Source organism: Lygodium microphyllum, chromosome 24 (genome assembly GCF_053477565.2).
Source record: "Lygodium microphyllum isolate KBCC chromosome 24, Lygodium_microphyllum_v1.1.10, whole genome shotgun sequence".
NCBI classification, from domain to species: Eukaryota; Viridiplantae; Streptophyta; class Polypodiopsida; order Schizaeales; family Lygodiaceae; genus Lygodium; species Lygodium microphyllum.
Window position 1 is genome coordinate 62,211,114 of NC_141158.1, and position 27,007 is coordinate 62,238,120.

The 27,007-nt window shown below is 41.4% G+C and overlaps 1 pseudogene; it reads left to right on the top strand.

The window, feature by feature from the left end:
- The window catches only part of LOC148015161 (uncharacterized), a 77,947-nt pseudogene that overhangs the window by 21,203 nt on the left and 29,737 nt on the right, over nucleotides 1–27,007 (top strand).

Consider the following 27,007-nt stretch of genomic DNA (forward strand, 5'->3'; position numbering starts at 1 on the left):
ATCAAGAAAGAGAATGTACTTATTGAGAATTGGGAAGCTTTCAAGGCACTTATGGCTGAAGTCTTTGTTTCACCTCTTAAAAAAGAGAAGTTAGAACAAAGATGGTATGGCTTGGAACAAAGGAGCCTAAGTGTAAGAGAATATACAAACCAATTCCTCAACTTGACCATGTATGTGGAAAACATCAGTGATGAGGCCAAGTTACACAAGTTCATGTATGGTTTAGAACCATCCTTGTCAGCTGATGTTATGGCGCAGAATCCTACTTCACTTTTCAAGGCTATTGAGCTTGCAGAGCACTATGAAAGGAAGTATAGGAAAGAGTCTTCATTTCAGTCAAGTTATGGACAGCCAAGGACTGTTTTAAAGCAAGGGCAAGTTGGTAACAATTATGGCAGCAATCATATGCCTAGTGGGAGCTTACGGATACCAAGTTATCCTCCATTTAATGCTTCTAGGCTTCAAAGCAATTTCAGGATAGCAAACAGTCCAAAGGTTGAATCTAAGCAAGGTGACAATAAGCCTAAGTCTACTTCAGCCAATACAAATTCCAGAAATATTCCCATGGATCTTTACAAGGAAAGAAAGGACAAAGGCTTATGCTTCAAGTGTGGAGAAAAGTATACTCCTGACCATGCTTCAAAGTGTGTATACAAAAATGCCAAGCCAAAGTTTCAGAGCATGCTAGTTCTTGAGGACTTTGAAAATGACATAGATGAAGTTAATGCAGTCACAATCAATGCTGAAAATGAAGATTTCGAGGATGATGGTGGACAGGAGTACTTTTATGATCCATCTGACTCTTTTCCTTTTGATCCAGGCGGTGATATCCCATTTGATCCTGGTGGATTTTGTAATGAGTTGCCTGCTGCCACTAATTGTTCTATCTCTATGGATGCTTGGACGGGATCTAAGAGCCCTAATACACTTCGTATGAAGGGAAGCATATGTGGAAAGCCGGTGTTCATCTTGATAGATAGTGGTAGTACTCACAGTTTTGTCAATAAATCTATTATGTACAAGTTGAATTGTGTTCCCACCGACTTACAGCAGCCCATTCGAGTACAAGTGGCTAATGGTGAAGAGGAAACCAGTACGCAGATTTGCCCACAGGTTTCTTTGCAGATGGCTGAAAATTTTGAAGTCAAAGTAAACCTGATCACTTTGGAAATGGGGCCCATAGATATTGTACTTGGTTGTGATTGGTTGATGACCTTAGGCAGGATTACTATGGATTTCTCACAGTTATATATGGAGTTTTTCTCCAATGGACAACTCATCCGTTTACAGGGGATCCCTAGTAGATCTGATTTTCAGCTTATCACCATTCAACAACTCAAGAAAGAGTACAAAAAGCGCTCACAGATATTTGTATTGCATTTGAACAAAGAAACACAGGATCAACCCAATAATTCAGCAAACCATCCAGCCTTGACAGCTCTTCTTGAGGAGTATAGAGATTTATTTGAAGTACCTACTTCATTGCCTCCTAAGAGAGCGGTGGATCACCCCATTGATTTGGAACCCAACTCAAAGACAATCAATAAGCCACCTTATAGACTATCAAAATGTGAACGAGAGGAAGTAGCCAAGCAAATCAAAGAGCTTCTTGAAATGGGATTCAATGAACCAAGTTCTTCACCTTATGCGTCCCCAGTCCTGTTAGTCAAAAAGAAAGATGGATCTTTCAGAATGTGCATTGACTACAGGGATCTCAATAAGATAACAGTGAAGAACATGTATCCTATACCTAGGATAGATTATTTGCTTAATGAGCTTAAGGGGGCTCGATTCTTCACGAAGATTGATTTGAGATCAGGGTATCATCAGATTCGCATGAGAGAGGGTGATGAGGTCAAGACTGCTTTTAGGACTGATCGTGGGCTCTACCATTTCTTGGTGATGCCATTTGGCCTTACAAACGCTCCAGCTACCTTTCAAAGCCTGATGAATAAGATTCTACAACCTTTCCTCTTTCAGTTTGTCTTGGTGTTCTTTGACAACATTTTGATCTACAGCAAGACTTTTCAGGATCATTTGTCGCATATGAGGAGGGTTTTTGATGTGTTGAGACATCACAGGCTTTTTGCTAAGGAGAAGAAGTGTTCTTTCATGCAGACTGAAGTGGAATACTTGGGACATATAGTCAGTGAAAAAGAAATACAGGCTGATCCCAAGAAGGTGCAATGCATAAAAGATTGGCCAACGCCTACTACTACTACCTCTCTTAGAGGATTTCTTGGTCTATCTTCATTCTATCACAGATTTATAAAGCATTATGCGGCAATTGCAGCCCCTTTAACTGACAGGTTGAAGAAAGAGGCTTTCTTTTGGGATGCTCTTGCAAATAGCAGCTTCAACCAGTTAAAGGAATTACTTACTTCTGCTCCTATTCTTGTATGCCCAGATTTCTCTAAAGAGTTTACTATACAGTGTGATGCTAGTGGCCGTGGCATTGGGGCTGTTTTGCTTCAGGAGCATGGAGTAATTGCATTTGAAAGCCGTAAGCTTACTGATAAGGAGATGGCCATGAATGTTTATGACCAGGAAATGTTGGCTATTCTGCATGCAATCAAGAAATGGCACCATTACTTATATGGCAGCCGATTCAGAGTACATAGTGATCATCGGGTACTCAAGTATTTCCTTACTCAGTCAAATCTTACTCCAAAGCAACGACGATGGGTAGCAACATTACAAAATTATGACTTTGACATCACTCATACAAGGGGCAAAGATAACATAGTGGCTGATTCTCTCTCTCGTACGTGGGCCTGCAAAGTATCAGCCATGACAGAATTACATAGTGATTGGATTGAAGAGCTACAAGAGGCATACCTCTTAGATGAGGAATTCAGCCAAATCTTTCAGAAATTACAGCAAGGTCTTATGGAAGAAAACTCACATTGCCAGCTTAAAAATGGTCTTATTTGGTGGAAGGGCAAGATTGTTATTTCCTCTACTTCTTCTTTCAAGCGAAAAATTATGGAGGAGTTGCATTCTTCGCCTTTAGCTGGACACTTGGGAGTTTTCAAGACTTATGATAGGATTAGCAAGAGCTTTTATTGGAAAGGACTGTGAAAAGATGTCAAGGACTTCGTTATGAAGTGTATGCATTGTCAGCAAAATAAGGATAGCACCCATAAGCCAGGAGGTTTGTTGCAGCCATTGCCTATTCCTACGGGTAAATGGACTCATATTACTATGGACTTTATCACTGGCTTACCTACTACCAAGAAGGGGTGGAATAGTATTTATGTGGTGGTTGACAGACTCACCAAAGCAGCTCATTTTATCCCAACAAAAATTCAGTTTACTGCTTCTCAGGTGGCCAACCAGTTTATGGAGCATATTTTCAAATTACATGGATTACCGCAGGTGATCTCGTCCATGATAGGGACTCAAAGTTTATGAGTAACTTTTGGCAAGCGGTATTTACATCTATGGGTACTAAGTTGGCTCCATCTACGACTTATCATCCCCAAACTGATGGACAAACAGAGAGAGTTAATAAATGGTTGGAGACTTATCTTCGCCATTTTTGCTATGATGTCCAAACCTCATGGCATTCTTGGTTACACCTGGCTGAGTTTACTTATAATAATTCCACTCATGCGAGCATAGGAGTTTCACCCTTTGAGGCTTTGTATGGTTACAAGGTGCCCTTACCCACAGTCATTTTTAATGAAAAGATCAACCCTCATGGGAAGGAAGAGTTGGAAAGAATGCAGACCCTTCTTCAGTAATGCAAGGTGAATCTAAGGAAGGCTCAAGATCAGATGAAGATGTATGCTGATGAGAAGAGGAGGCCTTTAGAGTTCCAGGAAGGAGAGCTGGTTTTGTTGAAGGTGCCCAAATCCAAGTACTCTACATTGAAAGATGGATCCAGTAATAAGCTTGCCCACAGATTCTATGGCCCTTACAGGATCCTTAAGCGGATTGGAGATTTGGCATACAGACTAGAGCTTCCCTCTTCTACAAAGATTCATAACATCTTCCATGTTAGTTAGCTCAAGCCCTATTATGGTGATCCAGTGGATTTAGTTGATGAGTTGCCACCTATTGATGAAGATGGTATTGTTCAGTACATCCCAGAGGCTGTTATAGGTCAGCGTGAAAAGAAGCTTTGATCACGTTCTATTGTGGAATATTTGATTAAATGGAGAGTTTTACCCTCTGAAGAGGCTTCTTGGAGACCTGATTCAATATTGGATGAGTATCCATACTTGAGGGATACATTGGTGGCTGAAGCCTATTGCTTATGGAGCTAGTATTGGTGCAGGCTGGTTCAGGACAACACGCTGTTTTAGAACAATTTTTGTTGTACTTCATTTTCAGAATTGAGCTATCTACATGAGCTTAAAGTACTCTTCAAGAGCTTCGTTTTGATATGTGGTACATCTCATTTGGACACTTCTATCAAAAGTTATGGCAGATTTGGTCCACCAGGGGCTGTTATTTCAGCAAGCTGTCTACTTTCTTCTAGAACTATTTGTTGAAGATTTTATGGCTCCAATTGCTTCTGAAGTTCTTCAAATCATGTATATAGCAAGGTCCTCTTTCCATTCTTCAAATTCAGCCCTTGTAATGATAATTCTTCACTAATCTCCCATTTGTAAGCTGTAAAACAGAGTAGTACTCTGTTCTATCCATCTCTTCTTTAGTTCTTTCTAGGTTTGTTTTTTAAGACAAAAACTTTTGGGAAGGGATGGATTGTAAAAAGCTGGGAATAGTTAGAATGCTAATAATATGCCATGTCACATAGACACTGGTATATAAGAAGAGAAGTTGTAATTTTTCACATCTTTTGACAAATCAATACATTTACAATCTTTCTCTCCCTTCTTGCTCTAAGCTTCCATGGCTTCCTCATCTTTTGTGTCTTTCTCTCTCCAATTCTAGTCTTTCTCTCTCCTCGTCACTCTTATTCTCTCTCTTCCTGCAGTCTTTCTCTCTCCTCTACAATCTTTCTCTCTCCTCTTTCTCTCTCCCTGGTTCTCTCTCTGACACCTTCAAAAAGAGATATATATCATTAAGAATCATCCAAGATACATTGCAAAGGCATCAATGAAGATGATCCCTTTTGAAGGCTTGGTGGTTTCGAAAATGATCCCTGGAGAATGATTCATCTACAAATGTCTTTGGAGGATTTTGAAAGAACTGCAGGCAGCACATCCTTTCTAGCAAAACAAGGTATCTGCTAGGGAGACATAGGGCATGAAAATACAGGACATCCAACTGGTGAGAGTCAATGTTTACATTGAAATTCATAGAAATTTTTGGAATGGCCTTTTGATCATTATGGGAATGCCTATGCATGTATGCTAGATACCAAGCAAAATGAGTTGTCAATCTCACTGAAGGATCTAGAGATTGTGAATATTGGTGAGCAAAATGAAGGTAGTTTTGGTATGCTTGACTGGCAGTTGTCCAATCCCCTCAAATTATTGAGTTAATTTGAGGTTCTGTAAGAGAATCAGTCGAGCTCCATCCTCTTCTTCTGGGAATCTGCTGATCAAACCCTTCACATTCACTAACCAACTAAGGGGGCTGAGAGATAGAAGTGGCAAGAGATGGAAGTGGAATAAGTAAAAGAGGATGAAGAGATGGGTAGGCAAAATCATAAAAGGAGGAATAAGTTAAAGAAGGAGTGGCTGAAAATTTTAGGGAATCAGTTAGGAAAGGTGTTAATTGATAAATAGGAAAGGTAGAAGGTACATGGATAGATGAAGAAGGGCATGGTGGAGAAGGGGAAAAAACTCTATCTTCAATAAAAGAATAATATGTAAATATTGAAATTTGAGGAAAATATTGAGGTTGGAAAAGAAGGGGTAAGATTGCTGTTGAATTGGTTTGATAGAGGGAAAGATAGGTATCATAACAATGAGCCATTTGTTGATAATACAGTAGGCTAGGAACAAAGGGACCTAAGATAGATCTTCTTTGATAGGCATCAAAAAAGGTTGAATCAAATGGATGGTTTTTGGAAAGGTGAACTAAGGGATACCCTCAATTGGTTAGTGCTCTGTACATAGGTAGAAGCTGTGTTTTGCCGTTGATTCAAGACCACAGAATCAATCATGGAGTGCCAGGAATTATCAGGGCAAGTAGCCACTTTTGAGAAGTAACTCTGGAACATGTCATCTATTCGCAACTCCAAATAGTTGACATACAAAACAGCTTGTAAAACCACGTCTCCCACATACCATGCCATATCTACTTCATATGGAATCAACGGATCTCCCCGTAGATACATATATGACAGCAACATGATATCCATCATCACAGAATCTTCAAACACCATACGGACCACTTCTGTCAACAACTCAGGAGACCAAGCCCCACTCCAACCATCCTTTGAAAGAGGAAGATCCATCGTTGAAAGCTTCATGTAAAAGGCCAACTTCTGCAATTGATAGTGGACAAAGAAAGAATGGTCCGGAGGAATATATTCCTAGAAATGCTCAAAGGTAGACCATAGCAGATCCACCCTAGACTGCAATCCTTCCACTTTATCTTGGAATAATGGACACAAGGTAGAATGTCTCTGGAGAACTGCCAAGTCCTGCTTAGAGAGAGAAGGGATCAGTGGAACATTAGGGCTTGAGGAACAGACCGTGACTGTGCTAGTTGGTCTTGCAACTGCTTGATTTGGGAGGCTTGTAAGTCCACTATGTCCTGAGCAGTCTGTAAGGCTGAGAGTTTTGCATCTAAAAGAGTCTAAAACTCTTGCGCTTTTTTGGACATCCTCTCTTTCTCCTCGGAGATTTTAGTGACCTCGGATTGAGCTTCTGTTAACTGAATCTTCAAAGAAGATATCTCTTCTCTTTGGGTCTCAATCATTTGGGTTTGTTGCTCCATCTGCTTAAATAGATCTGCGAGTGTGTCTTTAACAGAGGCTAACTCGGATGTTACCTTATGCAACTGGTCTTTAGATTGTATGAGTTCTTCATAAAAGGAAGCATACAATTGTTGAGCACAGGCTGTCACGGAAAGTTCAATTGAACTCTGAATGTCTCTACAGAGGAATGGAATGGCATCTCCCGACACTAAACTGTTCAGTGAAGGTACTGATATGTGCAAGGAACCCTCTCTATGTGCCCAGAATAGGTTGTTACATGTGAGATAAGGAGGAAGGTCACTACCAGATGTAGCAGGAACTGTGACTGAAGGAAGAACTGAAGGAGCTTTATCTTCCACCCGCTTCAAGCGCTTTCGCTGAATGACCAGGGGAGGAGGAGAATCCAGATCCTCTATATCAATAGGGTCTGACTCTTCTGAAAGTGGAGGGGGAGGTACTGGATCAGATGGAGAAGGTGGTAGCACACCCTTCTTTAAACCTGAGTATGTCCAGAAAGCATACAGGTAGGATCCATATGTGATATTTGTGACATTTCCCCTTGTTACTTTGACGAAATGTTGATCCATCTTTGTGAGTAGGTAAGTACTCCAATCAATAGCTACTTCTTTTAACACCATCCTGGAAGCTGTAAAGAGCTCTTTGGACAAGTAATGGGATGGTGTTTTTGCAAGCATAAACCTGTCTTGGAGGAATTGGCAAATCAACTTCCACAAAGGATCATTGATCATGGAAAAGGAAACTCCTGAAGTGTTGATCACTTTCTTGACATCAAGAATTTCCTTGGTCTGCTTCTGTAACAGCTTGAAAATCTCATCGTTAGAGAATAGTTGTCTAGCTGTAACAAAGGGCTCTCCTTTGTAGGGAAGAGACAAAGCCTTCCCTAACCCTCGGGGTGTCAGTGTCATAGAAGTACCATGGACCAGTCCCGACTTCTTGCTATATGAGGCAAGGAACTCATCACATATGGATGGATCTTCTTGAATCAAGGGGAAGGAAGTAGCCACGAAAGTTGCAAGGCGTGCTTTCGCTATAGGCTCAAAAGCTAGTAGGGAAGAATAATCCCTACTAACCAATGGGACATATTGGATAGGGGGTGGAGCATGAGGTGCCATTCAGATGGAAAACACACACACCACAATACAGACAGTCACAAAGAATGCCTGCAAAACAACCAAAGGGCTATCAAAAATAAATCAAGCCAAAAAGAAGGACACTCGTACAGACATAGACGTAACTAACCCATGTACCACCCAGACAATACACATCCTAAAAAAAATTCGGCATGACCTCGATACATATGCGACTGAAAACTTCATGTGATGCAACAATCAAGCATCCAAATCCCCGTATCAGGCAAGAAAGAAAGAACTACACACCGCACCCGTAATCGTAACACATAGACAAATCAAACTACCAGAAAGATGTACATCAAGACTTGACCATAACTTGGACCATCAGTGTCAACTAAAATACTTTTACGTGCCCATCCCACGAAGTGTGTTTATCAAAAAGGGAAAAAAAGTGCAGTGAGGGGAAATTATTTTAATGAAGGGTTCATTTTAAGAAATTAGTAATAATGGGTGACATTTTATTAGGTTCTGAACCTTAATAAGAAAACGGCGGTTCCTTCTTAAAATTTAAAATGTTTTATCGCAACCCGGACTACGATTCCCAGACTGGGTCTCTAAATGCAAATTCTTTAATAAAAATTTAATAGTGATGTGGAGTGCTTTTTTGCTAGCGCGTGCTTTTTCGTGACGACTAATTCAGTTTTATTACAAATTAAGGTGCCTCTTAAGCGCATATAGCACGTGCAAAGTGAATGGCTGGATAATTTTTATTATTAAATTGTGTATTTAGCACGAATGTGTGTAGAAAAGGTGGGTGAATAAAGTTTATTTGAATAATTAATTGTGGTTAAGGGGGTAATGAAAATAAATAAATCTCAAAAAACAAATACCTGGTAGGGGTGTATATGCAATGGCCTGAAGGCGTACGGAGGAGTCCCCCAAAAGCAATAAATCTAGTCAAACAAAATCAAAGACCACTGACTGAACAAAATAAATAAAACTTCTTAGTGTGTTTGTTGATTTTTAGTTTTTTTTTTAACTTTTATATTGTGTTTGGTTTGTATTTATTATTTGGTTTGGTTTATTTGTTTTTGTTTTGTTTTGTTTTTTAATAATAATAATAATTAAATCAGGATATATAGCACATAGATATGTGATGAAGGAAAAAAATAAAATTACAGCCATATAGGAAATGCCCATAATTTATGTTAATTCAACCTGGATTTTCAGATGGTTTGTAGGATTTAAAATGAATTTTTGTGATGATTTTGGTGCTTCAAAAAATATTTTTGTCTTTTATGGAAATATTTTGTTAAGTGAAAAATTAGTAGAAAAAGGGCAAAGGGATGTGTGAAATTTTTTGAGAGTTTTTTGAATTTATTTTTGTATTTTTACTAATTTTAAATGAATTTTATCCATTTTTTAGGGAATTTTGAATGAATTTTTAAATTGTTAATTTTTAAAAATTTTAATTTTAATTTTTTTGTTTAAATTTTCACCTTACAAATGTTCCAAAAAATTGCATAAATAGGGGGATCTTTAGAAAAAAAATTGTACTTTTTTTTAGTTTAAATGAATTGTTGAAATTAACTAAATCAATTAAATTATGTAAATCAGGTTAGTTGGGCAAGTAAGGTCAAGTAAGGTCAAGTCAAGTCAACTAAGTCAAGTTAGTCTAAGTAAGTCAGTTAAGTCAGGGTAAGTCTAGTCTAGTCTAGTTAGGATAGTCAGGGTTGATTAGGTTAGTTTGAGTTAGTCTAGGCTAGTTAGGTCAATTAAGTTCGTCTAGGTTGGTTAGTCAAGTTAAGGTAGTTAGTCAAGTCCTAACTAACCAGGGTTCAGTTAGTAAAGGTGGAAACTAACTAGGGGTTAAGTTAGTGGGGGTAACTAACTGGGGTCAATTAACTGGGGTCAACTAACCCTAGGTTAGGTTAGTGGGGGATGGAACTAACCTGAGTTCGGTTAATGATACTAACTACAATTAGGTTAGTAGGGACTAACCCTAGTTAGGTTAATGAGGACCTAACTACAGTTTGGTTAGTTGGGACTAACCCTAGTTAGGTTAGTGAGGACCTAACTACAGTTAGGTTAGTTGGGACTAACCCTAGTTAGGTTAGTGACTAACTAAGGTTAGATAGGTTAACTGTAGTGGGGTTAAGTTAACTAAAGTTAGGTTAATTTAACTAAAGTTAGGTTAGTTTAACTAACCTGGCAGTTAGGTGGTGGGGGAGAAGGAGGAGAGGGAGGGGGAGGAGGAGAAGGAGGGGGAGGAGGAGGAGGAGGAGGGGGACGGGGACGGGGAGAAGAAGAAGGGGGAGGGGGAGGGGGACGGTGGCGGCGCGGTGAAGGCCGAAGGTCGCGGTGGCAGCTGGGGCTGGAGGAGAGGCGGCCGACAACAAGGATAGCGTGGCAACGAGCGTTCAAGGGCAGGGGCAGCAACAGCAGCGGCGTCCGACGGGCAGCGCAGTCGTCGACAGGCATCCGACATCGCTAGAGGGCGACAGAGGGGGTTGGGGCAGCACACGACGCTGCAGGGGGGGAGAAGAGAAGAGGGAGGAGGAGGAGGAGAAATTTAAAAAAAAAGAAAGGGGAGGAGAAGAAAGGAAGGAGGAAGGAGGAGAGAGGAAGGGGAGCTGGTGGCTATGGAGGAAGAAGGAGCAGGGAGGAAGGGGCGCGACACGCAACGGACAGGTCAGTTTTTTTTAAAATAAAAATAATGCATTTTCTTGATTTAGTGCTTCGTTCTTTTCTTCTTCTTCTTCTTCTTTGTTTCCCTTTTGTTTTTCTCTTTTTTTTCTTTCTTTTTGTTTCTTCTTCTGTTTTTTTCTTAGTTATTTCTTTATGCTTGGTTTTCTTTCTGGTCTTTTGGGTTTTTTTTTAATTGTGTGTTTTTTTAATTATTTTGGTTGTGTTTGGTTTTTTTTTGTTTTTTTTAATTGAGGTATTATTATTATTTTTCTCTCTCTATTTTTTAAATTATTTTTTTATTTTTTTCCTCTTTTGATGTATTTGTGTTGTTATCTTTTTTTTTTAAATAATGAAAAAAGAAAAATAAAAGAAATAACTCAAATGGAAGAACCGGCCCGTACGCATGCGCGGGCGGGGGTAAAAAAAATTGCAATGACGGAGTCAAATGGGCAGGGATGGGAATGCGCTAGCCACGGACGCCACGAGGGCATCCCGAGGTGCATAAAACCAAAAACAGATGCGTTCACGCGTGAGACGAGAAACGCGGTTAACAAGAAAAATGAAAAAAAATTAATAAAATCCAAACCGTTTGTCGGATCAAAAATCTCTAAAATGAAAAAATGGGCAAGAGATGCGGGGAAAATGTTGGAAACATACCACATGGGTTCTCGGACAAAATCAGGGTGTTCACATGGGAAAAACGCAAAAAAACAAACCCCAAAACACATACGGGCATTAATATTGGAAAATCTGCGCATCGAAACAAAGTGCAAAAAGAAGGAAAAGTGTACAGAACAATGTGTTCGACAAGCCTATCATGACAAAACACGGTTCCGATCGAGATAGGATGCGTTCACATGGGAAAAACCCCAAAAATGGGCCCAAAAATGGACTCGGAAATTAATACGAGAAAAACCGTGCATCGAAATAGCAGGCGGTAAAAAGAAAAAAAATCCAAAAATAATAATTCACAGTACTGGTGCATTAAAACTCAGTTTGGGGAAAACTAGGATGGGTTCACATGGAAAAAACACAAAAAATGCATCCGAAAACACTCAGAAAAATTAATAACTAAAAATCCGACAGTTGGAAGAGGGGGGAGGAAAAAGGAAAAAGTGGGGGAAAGGATGGCAGGACACGGCTATCATATCAAATTGGAATTCCGGTGAAAATAGGGCAGGTTCGCATGGAAAAATGTGAAAAATATGCACAAAAAATGCCCCAAAACCCAAAAAATTTAATAATGGATCAAGCGTGCATCGAAATGACACGGAATAAAAAGAAAAAATGTCAAGGAGAATGGATAGGATAGGGACATCACATCAGATTAGGGTTTTGAAGCAATAATGACGCGTTCACATGGAACATTATCCAATTTACAAGAATTACTTCAAAAATTAATAACTTGAAAACCGTCTGTCAGAATAGGGGTTGGTAGAAAGGAAAACTAGGCAGTTCGAAGGGACAAACAGGGGTGTAAGGTTGGATTGGGATTCCAATGAACGTAAGGTCCATTCATATGAAAGAAGCATCAAACCAAGAATAAGGGCAAGCGGTCAAGGAACAACCCCTAGGATAGGGTGAAATAGAACAAAAGGGTAGGGAAGGGACCCCATCAGGGTGAAATGAAATCATCGCATAGATGCATGATTAGAATAGGGTGTATGCATGGGGGTATACAACATAGACGCGCAAGAGCGCGTCCCCACACTTAAGACCTTAATAGAAAGGGTAAACCAAACTTCACGAACCTAGTACCCCACATCAGACCAACCACAAACATCCCCACACTTAAAACATGACCAGTACTGAGAAATAGAAGGTGTAGGGTTAGAAAAACTTGGCCCATATTGCCGAGAAGGAATGTCGACTATCGAGGTTGTGTCTGGAGGCATCGTTGGCTGCTGCAGGAGGTAACAAGGTATCTTCACAGCACTCTCTCATGTCCTTTGTGGCAAGGACCACACGGCAGCACCAAGGGAGGTAGTTGGTTGAAAGAATCACATGAAATTCGTCGATAGCGAGGGATATTGCACTCAACTCACGATCACTCAAATGGATTGAAAGAGCAGGCACTCATCCCATGACTAATGTCACTCGAGGAAATCAAGATGAAACCTATAGCTCACACCCAGTTTAGGAATCGACAAAGGAATGATGTAGAGGGAGTATGCCAGGGTGCACAATTGATGGTGCATCAGTGTGTCCAACCCGTCTGGCATAGGTGCAAGGAGAAAGGCAAGGGAGCCTTACAGTGCAGTGTATAGGACAGAGTGATGTGTCCTGTGCTGATGGCAGAGACCCTTCCCATGGGTGCATAGGAAAATAGAAACGCACCTAACTCCAAAGGTTGTAACGTCCCTCAATCCTCACCTCTCGGTAATTGATTGAAGAAACACCAGTCACACTCAGCCCACCCTCTGTCTCACGCTCTGTTGATAGATACAGAGGGCAACCCTTTCCTGAAACCCATTGATGTAATCCTCACTGTCACTTGTGCAGAGGTTGTATGCCTTGTGTGCTTTTGATGGTGCAACTGTGCATCCCGCCCTGTGCCGGCATAAAGTGCAAGAAGGAAGGCTAGGGAGCCTTATGGTGCAGTGCACAGGAACAAATCGTGCTTTGTGCATTGAGAGGCCCATCCCGTGCGTGCAACACTCTGTTCACACATCTCACCTCTCATTTGATTTAAAAGGAAAGAGTGGTCACTCACCCCACCCTCTGTCTCACTCTCGCTGATAGATACAGAGGGCAACCCATACTCACGTCCCCATCCTATTAGGATGAAAGCTCACATTACTCAAGGGGTTGGTGATGAAGATCGTGTCTACTATTGTTGTCACGAGGGTCTTGAAGACAAGGCGTACCCAGGGAGGCAACAAACAAGTCTCGTACTTCAATGATTTGTAAGAAAAGTCGTCTGTTAAGAAGGGCAGACAGACTGATATTACAGAGACAGCGCACCAAGGGAGGTGGCTTCAATTACTTGCCAGAAAGATTGTGCTGGTGAGTCAGCTCTCCTAAACTGCGGGGTGTTACCACCTTTTCCACGGTCAGGTTCCCGCTCAAGGGTGTTTCTACCTTTTCTTGGAACGAGGCCTGTTATGACAGGAAATTCCTTCCTTTTCTCCCATAATAGTTTTGCTGTTTTTTTTTCCTTTTTTCTTTTTTTCTCTTTTTTTTTCTTCTTTTGTTTTTTTTTTCTTAAGAAAGAGAATGGTAGAAATACCATATATCAGGACCAACCTCGCCACCGTTGTTGGATCAGACGAGAAGAGAACAATGTTGGGTTGAGATGTTCCTGCGAGGGGGTAGTAGAATGAGACCGCCTCATGAGGAGAATCATAATGGCTATCAAAAGTACGACAAGAAGGATAGTGCAACGCCCAAAAGGAAAGGGGTAGGTCGACTGTGATTGTCAAGATCCCCAGGGAGGAAAGTACATCTTCAGGCGATAGCCATTGATGAGGAAAGGATCATCAGAGGCATCAACGGTCTGTACCTGAACAGAGCCGTTAGGATTGACAACAAGTACCTTGTACGGGCACATCCACCGTTGTTGAAGCTTGCCAGGAAACTTACCAAATCTCGAATCATAGGCTAGGACAAGATCACCTTCTTTGACCTCCTTGTGCTTGATGAAACTATCATGATAGGCCTTGTGTCGCGCTTGAGTGGTTTCCATGCATTGTAGGGCCATCCATCGTATCTCATCCAAGCATTCCAAGTGCAGGAGACAGCATTGTAATGACTCATTATCTCCCAAGCGTTCTTTAATTGCCACTCGCAAAGAGGGCATTTCCAGTTCAATAGGGAAGACGGCTTCTATACCATACACTAGCTAGAAAGGGGTCTATCCTGTAGCTGCCTTATGAGAGGTTCTGTACGCCCAGAGGGCCTCTGTAAGTCAATTGTCCCAGTCGCGACGATGTGCGGCAATCGTTCTTGTCATAATCGAGCAAAGGATGCGATTGGTGACTTTAACTTGGCCGTTAGCTCAGGGGTAATAGGGAGTGGACTTGCGATGGCGGATGTTATACAGCTCAGTCAGCTCCTCCATGATTTTATTAAGGAAATGAGTACCTTTGTCACTTACCAACTCGAGGGGACTGCCAAAACGAGTGATAATATTCTCGTACATGAACAGGGCTACACTATTACCATTGTCCTGCTTTAGGGCTTTAGCTTCACACCACTTTATGATATAATTCGTACATACTAAGATGTATCTGTTCTGCCTTCGTCTGGTGGGTGGATCAATGGGACCCACAAAATCAATCCCCCACTTCTCAAACGGCTTTAGGGGAAGAATGGGTTGCAATGGCATGGCATTTGTTTTGTTGGGTTTCCCCATTCGCTGACAAGCATCACATCTCTTACAGTAATCATATGCATCCTTGTGGAGGGTCGACCACCAGTATCCTGCTAACAGATCCTTCCTGGTTGTCGCTTCTCCTGCAAAGTGTCCACCATAGGGTTTGTCATGGCATGCTTTCAATACTATGCCGATTTCATCCCCTGCAACACATCTTTGCAGCACTTCATCTTTGCCTTTCTTATACAATGAACCGCCTAGCAAAGTGTAGGGGGCTGATTCTAACTGAAGCTTCTTCTTCTCACAGCTTGAGATGCCAGGACGATATTGTTGAGTTTCCAGGAAATTGGCTATGTCTACATACCACGGAGTAACTGTTTCAACTAGAAACAAAGAAGCATCGAGAAGATCTGGATCATCCTAGTCCTCTTCTTCTGTTTGAGGGATCCGTGATAGATGATCGGCTAGGACATGGAAACGGCCAGGCTTAGTGACCACTTCAAAGTCAAACTCTTGGAATAGGAGCAACCATCTCATCATTCGTCCTTTAACATCTGCTTTGTTCATCAGGAAGGACAGGGCTTCATGATCCACATAGAACTTGAAATGCGTTGACAATAGATAGTGTCGAAACTTCTCCAGTGCAAACACCATTGCCAAGCACTCAAGCTCTGTCTGTATAGTTCCATTCCCTATCAGTGACCTTTCGACTTGCATAATATATCGGTTGATCTAATTTAGAGGGGGCCTCTTGACATAGGACGGCACCTAGCCCTTCAACTGATGCATTTGTGTGCATATGGAACTCCTTCGTCCAATCAGGAGGTTGTAAAATAGGTGCTTGGATCAGGCACTGTTTTAGTGAATTAAAGGCTTCTTCACAGTCATCCGTCCAAAGAAACTCGGCTTCTTTCCTTAGAAGCTTGTGCAGAGGGGCTGCCTTGGTTGCAAAATGCGCAATAAATCTTTTGTAGTAGCCCACACAGCCAACAAATCCTCTTAATTTCTTGAGGTTTTTTTGTGCTGTTAAGGCGGCAATCTTTTCAATCTTTGCCAGGTCTGTTGCAATCCCTTGTGCAGAGACAATATGGCCCAATAGAACTCCTGAGGAGATACCAAAGACACACTTATCGGGGTTGAGAGAGATCCCATACTCTTGGCATCTGTCAAAACATTGCTCTAGGTGTCCCCAATGTTCTCGATTAAGCTATAGACACAAAGGTCATCAAGATACATCTCAATGAAATCATGCAAATGATTCTAGAAGGCAGCCATCATTACTCATTGGAAGGTGGCAGAAACATTACAGAGCCCAAATGGCATCACTCTGTAGGCATAGGTCCCCCATTCTGTGGTGAAGGTTGTTTTGGATTGGTCCTCTTCTGCGATTTGGACTTGGTTATGTCCACTGAATCCATCCAAGAGGGAATAAAGCTCATGGCCTGCCATTGTGCCCAATAGTTGGTCTATAAAAGGGATAGGGAAATGATCCTTCTTCGTCTTCAAATTGAGCTTTCGAAAGTCAACACATATTCGAAGTTTCTCATTCTTCTTGGGTACTACCACAATGGGCGAAACCCATTCACTGTTAGCCACAGGATAAATGAACTCTGCTTCAAGAAGTTTCAATAATTCGGCCTTCACCAGAGCAGAGTAATTAGGATTCATACGTCTTTGCCTTTGCCTTACAAGTTTGGCATCAGGCTCTAGGTCAATATGATGCTGGCATACTATGGGATCAATCCCCTTTAGGTCTTTATATGACAAAGCAAACACATCTAAGTTCTCTTTGAGTAGGTCTCGCAGGACCATTAGTTCTTCTTCAGGAAGATTGAGACCCACTTTCAGGTGACGTTCAGTACCGTCAGCATCCAAGAACTTACTTATCTTTCACCTTCCACTTCGCGGATAAATGTCCCACAGATTGCTTCTGGATAGAGGTCTGACTCTTTCAAGAGAGTAGCATCCTCGTCTGATGTTCCACTGGAACCAGTGTCCTCCTTCTGAATAGATGACTCATTTGTCTGTTTAAGTTGTTGGAAGGGGATCAAAGCTTTGTTTGCTTCAGTGTGAGTAGTGATTTCTTCTGGACTTAGGATTCATCTTCAGAAGATGCATCCAGGAATGTCACATAACACGGACCTTCTAGAGGCCGTGGCTCTGGGGGCTTTGACTTCTCTTGACAAGGGGCATCATCATCATCTTTTCTCTAGTCTGAACGGTCAGGGTGACAGGAGCCACTTGTGAACTTAATTTTTATGCTTTTAATCCATTGCTTATACAGATTTTGCATACTTTGTGGTCCATTGATCAACCCAAACGGAACCATAGTCATTCCATCCAACACCCTGAGATATTCGGCTTCTGAGGTCTCTGTAGGGACATCAACAAGATCATCCTCTATCAGAGGGAATTCTTCATCTGCACTTTCATAACTTGCTTCATTTTCTTCCTCATCATTTTCATCCTCTTCCTCTAGAGGCTCTATCTCTGCTTCTATAGAGGCTCTGTAGGAGAAGAACAGATCTTCTGCCTCTGCATCTGCTTCTACTTCTGTTACAGCTTCTGACTCTGCTTCTGGATCTGGCTTTGTATCTGTCTCTGTATCTGTTACTGTCTCTGTATCTGCTCTGTCTTTGTTCTGTAGCCACTCTGTATCTGCTCTACCTTTGTACTATCTCTACTCTGTAACTATACTATCTTTGTACTGTCTCTGCTCTGTCTCTACAACTATCATGTAACACGGAGAATAGTACATCCATGATTGTATTTCACTGTCAAAGGTGATTTCAGAAGTTGATTCTAGTTGAGGCAGGAGGTATTCACCCATGGACAAGGATTTTACATCCCATGGCAGTTGGCTTACAGTGCCCACTGTTAGGGACTGTGCCTCTGTTTTCTTAGGAAAGATTTGCTTAACATCCTCTTCGTCTCCTGATGTACCATCTATTACCTCGTTGGAGGAGTCAGTTATGACTTCAATGGATGTGGATCCATTTCCTTTTTGCGATCCATACAGCTTGAATACCGCTTTGTTGGGTCCTCTGCCTAGGGTTAGGACTCTTGCTTCAAAAAGCCAAGGTCTTCCCAACAACAGAGGGTATGAGGTCCCACAAGAATTTGGTTTGACCACTAGGTATGTCATCCAATAATCTCTTCCTGCAAGGGATGTTTTTATGTATGGGAGGATGCCTAATGGTTTGACTCTGCTTTGGTCTACCAATCTGATAAGCCACTGTATAGGTTGAATTCCTTGCAACCCTAAGTCCTTCATTGTCACATCCGTCATTATGTTTACTGATGAGCCTCCATCAAATGCATCTGAAATGAAACATCCTTCTATCCATACACTAATCTCTGGGGTTCTAGGATCTAGGAAGGCATTAGCCACATCTACTTCCTTTACAAGCTTTGGGGCCTTATTGGTCTTAGTCGCTATTGAAGCAGCGATCCTTAGTCCATGCCTTCTTGTCAAGATGCTTTTGAATCTCTTTCGACAGCTGGGAGACAGCATCAGCAATTGTCGGAATCTTAAGTTTGGTTTAAAAGTATCTAGGTCTTTGACCAAGTCATAATCTTTAATAGGTTTCATAGGCTTTTCCAGCTTGCTAGGGAAGGGGGCTACACCCATTTTCATCTTTCCTTTTTCTTCTAGTAATTGCAATATCGGCACTTCTTCTGTTTTTGGAAGGGCTTCTGTATCATCTATCTCCTGGGCCTCTGGTCCTGTCTCTGGGACTATCTTTGTGACTCTCTGTGGCACTGTAGTACTTTGTACTGCACTATTCTGTTCTGTACTGCTCTGTCCCTCGTAGGTAGCTTGAACTTCACAGTCTTGGCAAGAGAGTTATTTTCATTCTAAACCACTGGTTCCTTCTTCTTGGTGCGCGTAACAGCAGCAACTTCCAACTCGACCAAATTGGAGGCAGGCTCTTATACCTGTTGTTGGCTATCAATGGCATTGGCCTTTATAGGGGCTGGACTGGGACAGTCCTTTGCAATGTGGCCTTCTCCTTTGCATCGGCTGCATAAGGGCTTGTAATCCACAGATCGTCTAGGTTTTGGAAAATTCGGGGAGATATGTCTCTTTTCTCCACACCTATAACATTCCACCTCTGATCTTTGACCACCACCGTCAGACTGTCGTCCTCTGTAACTTTGAGAGGGAAACCTCCTTGGACCAAAATTAGGACTGAATTCCCTAGGCTTTGGTCCAATATCGTGTGTTGTCATTTTAGATTCTAGCAAGTTGAATCTTACATTTTCATCCTTCTGTCTTCGTTCATGCATCTTTTTCAGAGAGCAAATATCCTCTGTATGGTTCTTCCGCAAACAGTAGGGACAAAAGGCTCCAGGAATGGTTGATTTTCAGGTACATTTAGTGGCTAAATGTCCCGCTTGATGGCACTTTCCGCACCATGTATTAGAGCGCATCACATCTCTTCCAGCTCCCGCCCCGCAGGAGTGGATATATTGGCAGTATTCACCTTCAGCGTCTATAGCTGCTCTGTAATCACATCCAAAAGCTCTTTCTTGATACTTGCAACTAAGCTGGATAAGTAGTCCTTCAGATTTTCACCTTCTGAAGTACTTGTAGTGGGATTTTGGGAAGCGTCTGTAATTACTGCATACACTGGTTGGGTCAATCCAGAAGGTCCTCTATTCTGGTTCTGATTCAGAGCTCCTGCTGAGACTTGGGGTTGTTGATTCTAGTTGGTAGGGTTCCATTGTTGTTGAGTCGCCATTGGAGGAACTATTTGAGGGCACTGTTGTTGTGGTTGAACCATTATTTGAGGCACTGTCGTCTACGGTGACCACACTAGATTAGGTGCATTATACTATGGCACTATTTGCATCTGGGGATAGGGGTAGGGAACTATCCCTAGGACTGTATTTGGTGGGTATACCATTCTAGCATGGGAGGAGGTAAGACTCCTCTTCCTGGAGTTATTGACAGTCTTGGTTTAACTTTGTCATACAATCTTGCACCTTCCACTACAACTTGCAGATTGACTGGTCGTCTCAATTCCACGAACTTGCAAACTTCTGGTTGTAGGCCCTTGAGAAACACTCCTTTTTGGATTCCTTTGTCCAAATGATGGTTAGTCCATCTCTTCAGGATGGATTCCATTCGCGAGGCATAAGCTTCTACTCTTTCTCCAGAGGACTGACTTAGGTTCATGAACTCCTCTCGCATCCGCTCTTCAAAACCTTCACGCCTGAATTTAGTGAGGAAGACCAACTTCAGGTCGTCCCATGTGCCAAAAGTTCCTGCTGCTTGTCTCTCATACCACCGAAACGCCACGCCCTTGAAAGTGGCGGGGAATATTGCTAACCAATGCTCCCGAGCTCTGGCATTGTTAGCCACATATGCTACCATAAATTCTGCTACATGAAGATCAGGGTCTTCATTGTACTCTCCCTTAAAAACTGGCAATGGGACTACATTTGCTGGCCTGTCATCAATATTTCCAAGATGGATGTGACTAGGAAGGGAACCTTGAGTCGCCATGGGGACTTCTGTAAAGAGTGCTTTTAGGGCATCAAAGGAGGCTTCTGTCTGCGAGCTCATTATCAGCTTTGATTTTTTCCTTCTCTCTTCTCACGTACCTCTGGACTCGTTTTAACGCTTGCCTCTTTATTACGTCATTCATCAGGGGGTTGGCTTCAACCAGTTGGTCTGGACTCAATAGGATAGTATCAGAGGAGGCTTCAGTCTTTGAGGGATTCTCTGGCCAACATCTCTTCTACTTCCTTCTTTTCAACATCTCTGAATTCAGTTTTCAAACCACTACAGAGGGGAAGATATTCTGTTCTGAAAGTATCAAGACTCATTCTTCTTAGGATTGTTGTTGCATCATTATAATAATGCCAGCTTCTGAGGGTTTCAACAGTATATGTTGTGAAAAACACTCTATCCACCAACTTCCAGTGGGTTGCTAATTGGACAAACAGAAGATTATCAGTGTATCAAACATCCCATGTATCTTGCTGTTGACCATCCACGAACAGATTCTAACTTTTTTCCTTCTTTTCTTCATGAACCTCCACAGACCAAGACTCCTGAAGTTTCTTCACAATCTCCCACTTGATGATGTCTAGAAACTTCTCAACGAATGCCAAATCTTCCATAGATGGTCATTCTCTCTTTTTCTACTCTTCAGTTTGTTCCCAAACAGTTTGCCCCCAAGATGCAAGTTTCTCCTACTTCAATAGGAAGAGGAAACAGTCCACCACATAGAGCATGCATCATGATGGTGATATGTTTCCGCCATTGTGGGATAAACTTCTTGTGAAAAGTGGCTTTGATTATGAGAAATTCAAACTCTTTAGTGGAAGAAAGAATTTTACAAATATCCATTGAATTCTCCTCTTCTTGGCAATGCCATTTCCTTCATTTTCAGCCTCTTCTGGTGCTTGTTGACAGCAAGTTTCCCCGACTGCGCACCAAAAACATGGTGCCCCAAGAGAAACACCAAGGAAAAGGGAATTCTCTTGTAAGAAAATATATCTTTAACATCAACAAGCTTTTATTTCATTCTTTTGATCATCAAAACAAAGAAAACAACAATTCTTCACGCAGCATCATAGTAGATATCTCCCACGAATTTGATAGAATCAACCATATTCTTCAACATCTTCATAAAACCCATCAATATAACAAAGAATACAAAGAAATACCCCATCTTTTGAATGGAAATCAATCACATAGTATTCATCTTCAATGTCTTCATAGTTCTCTCTCTCAATATCTCATATACATGATGCCAAGAGGCATATTTCACAGTGGATTCCGTGCCACGGTGGATTTCGTGAGGTTTTACGGTGGATTCCGTAAAGTTTGTTGACCAGGGCTCATACACAAAGTGGATTCTTTGTGCGAGAAGTTGATGGGGACGCCTATCCTTTTTGGGTGTTTCATTAATTTAGTGTGTACATGGGTGATTCCATAGTGGGTGATTTCGCAAAATACATATTAAATTAATAAACGTTTATGAGTTTAGAGTGCGCACTCGTGACAAATTAAGGTTAGGATTGATTTCTAACCAGTTGATTTATTTATGTAGCTGAAGTCTGCTAGGTATTCACTTTTGTTGGTTTAATTGTATTATTTTACTAAGATTGTGAATGCTTCAGTTAATGTGTAGAGATAGCAGCAGTGGGGCGGAGGAAAGCATTGGAGGATAGCGTGTATTCGAGTTATCACTTATATTTTGATGGGCGCATACTTTAGGCATGGCGCCTGTATTTTGTCACGCCTATTTATTAAGGCATTGGATATTTATTTATTATTTTGTATGCGCATGGGCGCACGATTATGATATTTGTATTTGGACATTATATTGGGTATGCCTGACTCTTTGGGCGCCCGCCCATTAGCTTTATTTCTATTTTGTGCTAAAGCAAAATCAAAAGCCAAAAGCGTGCTATTTTGTAATTTGGGCTATTATTTGAGCTTGAAGATGATTAATACATAAAAATACATGCTTTGTGGAGCGCTCACACAAGGCATGGGGGGAGATTGCACCCAATTGGTCTCTTGTTCATGTCATGCATGCTTTTTACCTTGAGTTTTGTGCAAAAAGTAGAGTTCTTTTGTTCTTGGGGACCTTCCGGTGCTCACTATGCAACCATACAGCATCCGATCAGTGCACCAGTGGTATCAGAGCAAAGTTGAGATCGAGAGCTTCTTCAAGCATGAAATTCGGTGACAGGGCGGCAACATCCCGAATTTTACGTGGCTGAAAAAGCCCCCCCCCCAAAATTTGACGTGGCAGTCAGATTAAGCTTCAAGCTTAATCACTCAAGTCTCAAGTCACAAAAATTCTCAAAGTTTGACAAATTCATTAAGTTCTGCAACTCTGCAAGTTCTGCAAGTCAACAGAGGTCAAAACTGACTTATGCTAAAAACTCCATAAGGAGTGTTCCTGTGCAGAAGCACTGAACTGCAAAGTTGTTCCTTGGAAGACTCTGTTTGCATACGCGGACTTGCTGAACCAGTTTCAGCACATGCAAAAGGTCATACGCAGATTTTACGAAGATTTCAAATCCCGCAACCGCAAAAGTCAAAGATCGTGAAAGCCAAACAAAAATCTATAAGCCTTGTACACCCGATTTTGAGCTACGCTCATCCCGCTAATTGGATTTTGAGAGTGTGAGGTCTTTTGAATTTTTACAGGATGACGAAACAAAATATGGATGATTTAATGGCTGAAGGCGATCTTCTTGAACCTACCATGGAATATTGGATTTAATTATGATGTAGTTGGATGAAGAACGAAGAGCCCGGCAAGCATTGCAAGTTCAATTGGCCAATTTACAATGATCGACTACCGACAAAGATGGACCACAACCCGAAGATCTTATCCGATGAACCATCGATGCGACTTTCGAAGCTCAATCTATTCGCAAAGAAACAAAGATAAGTAAAAAAAATTTCAAATTCCGTACTTTCAATGGAACTCGAGATGGAAAGACTGTTCTTGCATTCATTAGTCAGTTTGATGATTACTTTCATGAAGAGACATACGCTGAAAAAGATAAAATCAAGTGTGTCACTAATCATTTAGTGGATAGAGCATCTCTTTGGTGGACCGTGGTTCGTAAGAGCATAGATTGTCCCACTACCTGGGAGAGTTTCAAAAAGAAGTTTATGCAAAATTTCCTTCCTCCACAATTTCATGAAAAAGCCATAAAGCAATGGGACCTTCTTCAGGAAAGAGATCGTGAGCCTATTTCCTAGTACACCGAACGCTTTTGGAATGCCTTACTCCAACTACACATGCTTGAAGACGTACCTGAAGTGACTCACAAGCGCAAGTTTATGTTTGGATTACTTGGGCATTACTACGCTAAAGTCAATATGTTCAAGCATGCAACTCTTGAAGATGCAATTTATTTGGCTCATGACACTGAAGACAAGCTTTGAGGAAGAGACAAGCGTCCACAACAATTTCAAGCAAATGGTAACTACGGTTCAAAGCAATTCAATTCAAATTTTAGAAGATTCAATCAAAGTCGATTTCCTTCATCATCTTTCCATAAGTCTTGGACAAAACCACCTACTTTGCCATCAAATACCAATCAAAACCCTAAGCCATCCTCACAGCCAAATCCTAATACTCCTAGACTTCCTGCCATTACAAACAATGTATCTAAAGCCAAATCTATAGTGTGTTACAAATGCCATCAACCTGGACATCTAGCAGTCAATTGCCAATCGAAGAAGCCACCTGTCCATATCAACTATCTTGGAGCAATGGAAGATGAAGAACATGAGGAAATGCCTGACTTTATGGAAGATGAGGATGACATTACTACTCCTTCGGATACTTTACTAGGTATGCCAACTCCACATTCTTTGTTGACAATGAAATGTTTAGTACATGGAAAAGAAAAGATTATTTTGCATGATGATGGTAGTACACATGATTTTATTTCTGCAAAGTTAGTGAAAGAATTGAAATTACAAACTGTTCCTATGCATTATCGCATTAAAGCAGAATTCTTAGGCACAAGGTATAATGGAACACAAGAGGTGCATGATTTAGAAATTCAAATTGGTGAATACACTGAAAGAAGAAATTTTCTAGTTGTACCATTATAGTCCAGTGATATTATCCTAGGTATGTCTTGGCGTCATCAGCATAATCCTGACATAGATTATTCCACGCATTCAATTAAAATTAATTTTCAAGGAAAACACATCATATTGTATGGTATGCACGCATCTAATAATTTTCCACTGCTTACTCATACTCAAGCTAAACGTGCATTACGCAAAAGTAGTAAATCTTATCTAATTTGGGTGAATGAACTTCAAGCTAAAGAAAAACATATGCACCCTAGGCATAAAGAATTCCTTACACAATTTAAACATTGTTTTGCTGAAGATCTACCACTGGTGTTGAGATATCAAGCTCCACTCGTGATACGCCAGGGTGACCGTTGTGTATTTATGTCACCGACTTGTCAGTTTGCAGACGCGGTTGGTACACCGCCCATGAATAATAGCTACATGATAGCTATCCTTATCTACTCTAGTTTGTGGCTCAGTTAGTATGCCACCACAGTTAGTTGAGTTTGGTTTGAGACCCATATATAGGGTTCTTCTATTTCTTTGTACTAGAGTTCTTTTGGCTTACACAACTAAGAAGAGGAAAATTGTTTTCAGCCTCCACCTTTGTGTGTATTCCCCCATTGTGCAAGCAAGAAAGCTACAAGTGAGACTCCTTCCTTCTCTCCCACAATCTTGACATGGTATCAGAGCCTTGTTCGTGGTAAGGAGCTCAAGAAAGCAAGCCAAGCTCGCGGTGTTCTGGTAAGAGGAGCAGTGTTGCTTTCATTTTCTGTTTTGGGAGCAGATCTCTACAGGTAGCACAGCCGGAAAGTGCAGGAGTGCATTGTCTCAGGTTGAGACGCCCTTCGCGGTGAAGCAAGAGGGCAATATATGCTGCGGGCAAGGGCTTTAGCCCTTGGCGACCTTGTTTTTTTTATTTGAGGCCATTTTGGGGCCTGTTTTGGATGCGGAAGTTTTCTGCACGCACTCAAGAAAAGCCCCAGTTTTATGATGTGCAGCCACTGTTCTACAGGTCGGTGAATAGTTACTGTAAAAATTACATTGTATGCTTGTGCGCAGAGACATTGGGAGTTACAGAATCATCCCTGTTGCCTGTTGATGCAAAATCGTCACTAGGAAGTGACTGTGTGGTCAAATACCACTTTCGCCAGTTTTGCAGATTTTCCCTTGTAAGGGTGAAGCTGTGGTTTTTGCAGTGACAGAATTTTTTGCAGTCTTCTGTAATGGCATCTGATTCTCTTTCACAGATTGTCACTGAAAAGCTTGATAAGAACAACTTCCAAGCATGGAAGTTTAGAATGACGAATTTCCTTATGGGAAAAGGATATTGGGAATTTGTTGCAGGAAATGAAGAAGAACCAGTTCTTCCTGATGTTCCCAATCAACAGCAAATGCAGGCATTTAAAGCATGGCATGAGAGAGCCAAGAAAGTTATGTATTGGTTGTCTATCAGCATTTCAGACTCTATGATTGTGCATATTCAGGATGCAAGTATGCCAAAGGAGGCATGGGATACTTTGTCAAAAATGTATAGCACAAATACGCAAGCCAGGAAAATGCAGCTCAAGCAAGAGTTGCACAATGTGCAAAGAGAAAATATGAGCATCAACGACTACCACATGAAGGTGAAGAAGATTGCAGATGCACTTGCTTCCATTGGGTCACCAGTGGAAGATGATGATTTAGTTTCTGTGACCTTGAATGGTCTAGGAAAGGATTATGCACAGTTTCGGACATCCATTTCAGTTCGTGAAAGATTTCCTGATTTTGAGGAGTTGATTGCTCTTCTAATTTCTGAGGAACAGAGAAATGGTGGTGCATCTTCTTCAGGAGGAACTTCAAAAGAAGTTGTCTTCTACTCAAATGCTGGAAGAGGTAGAGGCAGAGGTAGAGGAGGCCGATTTGGAGGCCGTGGTAGAAATCAGAATATGCAGCAAACTCAAGAAAACCAGTCCTATGGAGGAGGACGTGGTAACTCTAGAGGCAGGGGGAGCCAAAGAGGTCGTGGTGGATGGCAAAGAGGTCAAAATGCAAACATTAATGTTGAATGCTACTACTGTGGTAAAATGGGTCATATGGCTAAAGACTGCTATAAAAAGCAGAATGACATCATGAATGAAAAACTGCAACAAGGGAATTATGCATCTTCTAGCAGACAGGGTGATGACAGAAATGAGCATTTATTCATGGTGCAGCACATGAACAATTCTGTGACAAGTGCAGAAGAAAGCAATGATGTATGGTATGTTGACTCAGGTGCATCAAACCACATGACAGGTCATGCAGAATGGATGGAGGATGCAAGGAAAATGGAAAAACCAGGATTTGTGGAGACTGGTGATGATACTGCACATCCTATTGTGCAGATTGGAAAAATTCCCTTATCTATGCAGGATGGGAAAAAGAAATACCTGTGCGATGTATTTCATGTCCCGAATATCACCAAGAATCTGGTTTCTGTCGGTCAAATGGTTGAGCAGGGCTTGCAGGTC